A 6,946-nucleotide genomic window follows, 5' to 3' on the forward strand; every position below is an offset into this window, starting at 1 on the left:
TTATGTATGTTACATTTCAGCAACAAACACACAAACTATCTTTTGTTATAAACTTACAGTGGTGCTTGAAAGTTTGTGACCCCTTTACAATTTTCTATATTTCTGCATAAATATGACCTAAAGCATGATCAGATTTTCACACAAGTCTTAAAAGTAGATAAAGAGAACCCAGTTAAACAAATGAGATAAATATATTATACTTGGTCATTTATTTATTGAGGAAAATGATCCAATATTACATATCTGTGAGTGGCAAAAATATGTGAACCTTTGCTTTCAGTATCTGGTGTGACCCCCTTGTGCAGCAATAACTGCAACTAAACGTTTGCGGTAACTGTTGATCAGTCCTGCACACCGGCTTGGAGGAATTTTAGCCCGTTCCTCCGTACAGAACAGCTTCAACTCTGGGATGTTGGTGGGTTTCCTCACATGAACTGCTCGCTTCAGGTCCTTCCACAGCATTTCCATTGGATTAAGGTCAGGACTTTGACTTGGCCATTCCAAAACATTCACTTTATTCTTCTTTAACCATTCTTTGTTAGAACAACTTGTGTGCTTAGGGTCGTTGTCTTGCTGCATGACCCACCTTCTCTTGAGATTCAGTTCATGGACAGATGTCCTGACATTTTCCTTTAGAATTCGCTGATAAAATTCAGAATTCATTGTTCCATCAATGATGGCAAGCCGTCCTGGCCCAGATGCAGCAAAGCAGGCCCAAACCATGATACTACCACCACCATGTTTCACAGATGGGATAAGGTTCTTATGCTGGAATGCAGTGTTATACTTTCTCCAAACATAACGCTTCTCATTTAAACCAAAAAGTTCTATTTTGGTCTCATTCGTCCACAAAACATTTTTCTAATAGCCTTCTGGCTTGTCCATGTGATCTTTAGCAAACTGCAGCCGAGCAGCAATGTTGTTTTTGGAGAGCAGTGCCTTTCTCCTTGCAACCCTGCCATGCACACCATTGTTGTTCAGTGTTCTCCTGATGGTGGACTCATGAACATTAACATTAGCCAATGTGAGAGAGGCCTTCAGTTGCTTAGAAGTTACCCTGGGGCTCTTTGTGACCTCGCTGACTATTGCACGCCTTGCTCTTGGAGTGATCTTTGTTGGTCGACCACTCCTGGGGAGGGTAACAATGGTCTTGAATTTCCTCCATTTGTACACAATCTGTCTGACTGAGGATTGGTGGAGTCCAAACTCTTTACAGATGGTTTTGTAACCTTTTCCAGCCTGATGAGCATCAACAACACTTTCTCTGAGGTCCTTAGAAATCTCCTTTGTTCGTGCCATGATACACTTCCACAAACATGTGTTGTGAAGATCAGACTTTGATAGATCCCTGTTCTTTAAATAAAACGGTGCCCACTCACACCTGATTGTCATCCCATTGATTGAAAACACCTGACTCTAATTTCACCTTCAAATTAACTGCTAATCCTAGAGGTTCACATACTTTTGCCACCTACAGATATGTAATATTGGATCATTTTCCTCAATAAATAAATGACCAAGTATAATATTTTTGTCTCATTTGTTTAACTGGGTTCTCTTTATCTACTTTTAGGACTTGTGTGAAAATCTGATGTTTTAGGTCATATTTATGCAGAAATATAGAAAATTTTAAAGTGTTCACAAACTGTCAAGCACCACTGTAAATCACAATTCATTAAAGGTAGACTTTCAGATTTTTCAACTGTAGGTCATAAAAAGAATTTTCCTGACACCCAATTACTTTTGTTTAGTGATTGAAAGCTACTGAATTCAAATCACAGACTTCCAATTTTATTAGTCTTTTTAAACTAGAACAATTAATGAATTTATCTCCACGTGACCCTAAATTCTTGGCTATTTTTTCCTGCTTCACCATGACCCAATACAAGATACTACATCATGCATGACGTGGTGGGCTTTCCCTGTTCAAGCAAGGCATTGTGGGATACAAATTTGAAACAGGAGAGAAAAATGGAGGATGTGAGTGTGCGAATGAAATGTGAAAGCACGATTACAGTAACGGAAAGAAAGCGAGAAGAAAAGACGTTATGTTATATACGAAGGAAAGGAAACACAATGCAGGACCAAACTAATAAATATGGGCGCTCAGCGAGCACCTCGGTGTGATCAGCTGTTCGTTTAGCGACAGAATGATGGAACTGTCAGTGCACGCTCAAAGGGAAACCTGTAGATGGCAGTAATGCAACACTGTGGATGCCAGCTGCCGTAAAACCCAAAAGAAGAAGGTAAACCTGCGCATGCGCACACGGACTTCCTCTGTCTGCTTGACTGCGCCAAGCGAGCAATTTCATGCACATTATTTGCTTTAATCCCCTCAAATTAAATAACTTCCCAGCCACAGAATGGCCTGATATTTTGTGAGATATTACAGAAATAAACAGATATCACAATCACCACATTTCAGACGGAACTAAATTTCACTGGTTTTATTAAATCGAAAGGCCGTCTATCTTTAAATATGAATACTTCAGCAAAATTAATGCTTTTCTGATCAACACGGTTGTAAAGAGTGGTTATTGAGTCACCGTAGGCTTCCTGTCTGCTTGAACCTATCTCTCCTCCGACCTCTTGCCACCCACAGAACTGATACTCACAGGATGTTTTTAGTTTTTCGCACCACTCTATGTAAATTTTATTTGAGGAACTTGAACAAAAATGGGCTGCACGTTTGAGTTGCCAAAAAAAAATCCATTATTGTGCCAACACCACAAAAGAAGATACAATATTGTTTACAAGATGCCGAACAGCACCGAGGCAAGCCTCCAAACTTCTGAAAGACTTTTTTTTTTCTGGCAACTTGACCATGCAGGTCCATCCATTATCTCTAGCCGTTTATCCTGTTCTACAGGGTCACAGGCAAGCTGGAGCCTATCCCAGCTGACTACGGGCGAGAAGCGGAGTACACCCTGGACAAGTCGCCAGGTCATCACACGACTGACAGACCATGCAGGTCATTTTTGTTCAAGTACCTCCTTATTGTGCATCTTGAAACAGCCACGCCACTTTTTTTTTCAGACAAGCCTGTATTTTAGCTGAAGTTGCTTGTGGGTTTTTCTTTGCATCGTGACCATTTTCCTGGCAGTTGTGGCTGAAACATTTGTTGGTCTACCTGAATATGGCTTGAACCTGTAATTTTCCACTTTTCTTTTTCAAAGTTTGAACACTACTAATTGGCATTTTCAAATGTTTGGATATCTTTTTATATAATTTTCCCGATTTACAAAGCTATTTTAACTGGTCCTTTGACCGTTCTTTTGCTTTCTGCATGGCTCAGGATCCAACAAAGTCCGTGCAACCCTGGATGAAATGCACAGAGGTCTCTCAAGAGCTAAAAAAAACTCATTGGCTACTCATTGAAACTCACATACTCACATATAGTCCTGGGTATGAGTTTAAACTGCAGCAGGTGGTGAGTCTCAGATCCTGGAGGACTTGAGTATTGGGGAAAGTGGAGTTACCCCTTAATCCCCATTGCTCCCAGGTCCGCTCTGACCCGGAGTGGTAGCACCTGCCTGGGTTCCAGCTATGGGTTAAATAGTACATCACCAATAAGGTGCTGGCAGCAGGGCGCTTTTCAGTGCAATGTGGCAGATGAACCCAACAGGGTCAATGGCACACCACCAGATGACATGTGGAAGAGCCACTCAAATGGCCAACGGATGGCATCACTCAGCAGGTCAGTTGTCACTGCGGGGCGACTTCCATACCCGTCAGGTCTGTGGCACTTTTGTGCACCACTTGGCATCAGGCCTGGAGGTCCAGAGAGACAACATGATGGGGGCACGACATCGTTCATCTTATCTTACTGTGCAAGGCGCATCGTTCGGAGAGGAGAATAGTATACGAGAACTCATGAGACTAGACATTCTGTGGTGGCTCGGCCGGGCCGTTCGTGCTGCCGCTGTGGACGGCTCTGTCACTATGGTGTGGGCCTTGTGGCCCACCTGCATTTCTGCGCATCCTAATGAAGCAGTCATTATCGTTAGCGATGGACAGCCGTCGCCGCCGAAACTCACAGACACAAATCAAACAAATCACAGGTGTGGATATTTACCCTTAATAGCCATTTAAAACTGTGTGTCTCAACTTGTGTTTCATTCATTCATAACATTCAAGGGTATATCAACTTTTGATCAGGGCCATTTGGCTGATTTCAGTAATCATTATGAGTTAAAAAGGGTACACACAATTATGTGATAATAAACGGCTTCACCTGGCCACTGGTCCTCAATAAAAGAAACGTTTTCTGCATGATCAGTCATATTTTCAAAAAAAGTTCACTATTTCACAAATTCTGCCAGGGTGTGTAAACTTATGAGCATACCCATATATATTACAGTAAATATAAATCTCAAGCTGCTTTGTGACAATATCTATTATTAAAACTATTATTCAAATAAACTGACTTGAACTGAATTTATAGCTTAATTATTATTAATACTGAATAATTTAACTTATAATAGCTGAAGTTTTATTGTATGAATAAAATGAAATGTCTGGGAATCTGGAAAGAGTTCTATGTTTGAGCATTTTATATTGGGTGTAAAATATTTATTAAAGTAAACTATTTCAAAATTCAACATTTTGAAAGCAGTACAGATTTTATCTTCATGTAATTAATCTCACCTTTCTTTGTGTTTATTCTGTAATACATAACACTGATGTACTCTTAGTGTTTGAATAAAAGGGAAAAAGAGACAGACAACATCATTTTTTCATTTTGATGAGTTAAGAAGGAAGAAAGATTCTTTTATCATTAAAGAAAATCTATACATCTGCATTAATTAAATTGTTTAAATGAATTATACTGTATTAATGACACCATTCTACACAAAGTCTCAGTATTCTGAAATTACATTATTTAATATAAAACATGTGGCACATTTAAAGCTGTACTGCCTTTCAGATTTTTCAAGTGTAGGTCATAAAAAGAATTTTCCCAACACCCAATTACTTTTGTTTAGTGACCGAAAGCTACTGAATTCTAATCACAGACTTCCCATTTTATTAGGGTTTTTTTTAATTTAAAAATATAGAACAATTAAGAATTTAGAGCCACATATCCCTAAATTCTCGACTATTTTTTCCTGCTTCACCATGACCCAATACAAGATACTACATCATGCATCACGTGGTGGGCTTTCCCCGTTCACGCAAGGCATTGTGGGATACAAATTTGAAACAGGAGAGAAAAATGGAGGACGTGAGTGTGCGAATGAAACGTGAAAGGCCGACTACAGTAACGGAAAGAAAGCGATAAGAAAAGATGTTATGTTATATACGAAGGAAAGGAAACGCAGGACCAAACTAATAAATATCGGCGGTCAGCGAGCACCTCGGTGTGATCAGCTGTTCATACATGTCAACCCCTACGGATTTCCCGTATTCCCTACGGATTTTGGCATTTTAAAAATGGTACAGGCATAGTGGTATTCAACTATGGATTTTTCTACATTTTCACCTTAAAATTATTTTGATTTATTACCATCAAAAAAATCGTCATGAAATACAAAAATGCATGGGGAGCCGCCATTTTCTACATTTAGAATTACTCAACCGGTACTTCCGCTAGTACCAACAAGCCATTCCGAATGTCTGAGCATGCGCAATTGTGATTTTCCTGCACACCGAGCGGGAAATAACAGCACAGGTAGCGTAACAATAGACAGGTCAAGAGGTCAAGATGTCGGCACTACTGAAGAAAAAACTCAAAACATCTAAAACCGGAGGTCGCTTTCTTCCCGAATGGACAGAAACATTCAATGGAATAATTATCGCTTCCAAAATGGGTGCTGAGTATGTCAACTGCACAATTTGTTGTAGAGACGTGAAAGTGTTTGCCTCTGGAATTTACGACGTGAGGGAACACATGAAATCTCAAATGCATGTGAAGAATGCAAACCAGAAAAAGAGACAGCCGTCAATTAATTTCTTCACGCAAAAGCAATCAGGAACATTGCTGAACAATGTGCCAAGTGAACCCCAAATTATTGGATTATGTGAAAAGAGACACTACATTTTGTTGAACTGATATAGGGTTAAGAAAACACTGACTGTTGTTTAATTGAGTGGTAACAGTACATATGGATGTACAGAAATAAACCAGTGCATATATTAGGTAAGATCTGATACATTTTTGTTATGCATGAAATATTACTATGGATTTGGTATGGAAATTACGGATTTCTTTACCAGGGAGTACAGGTGAGAGCCGTGAGGGGTTGACATGTATGGCTGTTCGTTTAGCGACAGAATGATGGAACTGTCAGTGCACGCTCAAAGGTAAACCTGCGCATGCGCATGCACACACACACACATGGACTTCCTCTGTCTGCTTGACTGCACGAAGCGAGTGATTTCATGCACATTATTTGCTTTAATCCCCTCAAATTAAATAACTTCCCAGCCACAGAATGGCCTGATATTTTGTGAGATATTACAGAAATAAACAGATATCACAATCACCACATTTCAGACGGAACTAAATTTCACCGATTTTATGAAATCGAAAGGCCGTCTAGCTTTAAATATGAATACCCCCCCCCAGCTCTCTTAAAAATAAAACTAACACATTATAGAGTGAATGTATGGAGATTATAACAGTCAGAACATGTACACATATAAAAAATACACTGTTTAAAACATACATTGCTCTGTATTCTCTTTAAGCCGTTACAAGTACAGATAAACACAAATCTGCATACCATTCTAACAAAATAAATAAAACAGATGTGATTTATAGCAACAGAATATTTTGTGTGAAGGTTTATTAGTGATAAAAGGGGTGTACTTTTAAAAACTCATTTAAGGTCCTTTCATGGTTAACTGTATAACTTAAATAAATCTAAACATACACCACATTTACTTTTCCTGATAAAAAAAATACTGTATGTCGTGTTGTTAGAAGATATTATTACATGAGTAA

Source organism: Neoarius graeffei, chromosome 7 (genome assembly GCF_027579695.1).
Source record: "Neoarius graeffei isolate fNeoGra1 chromosome 7, fNeoGra1.pri, whole genome shotgun sequence".
Lineage (NCBI taxonomy): Eukaryota > Metazoa > Chordata > Actinopteri > Siluriformes > Ariidae > Neoarius > Neoarius graeffei.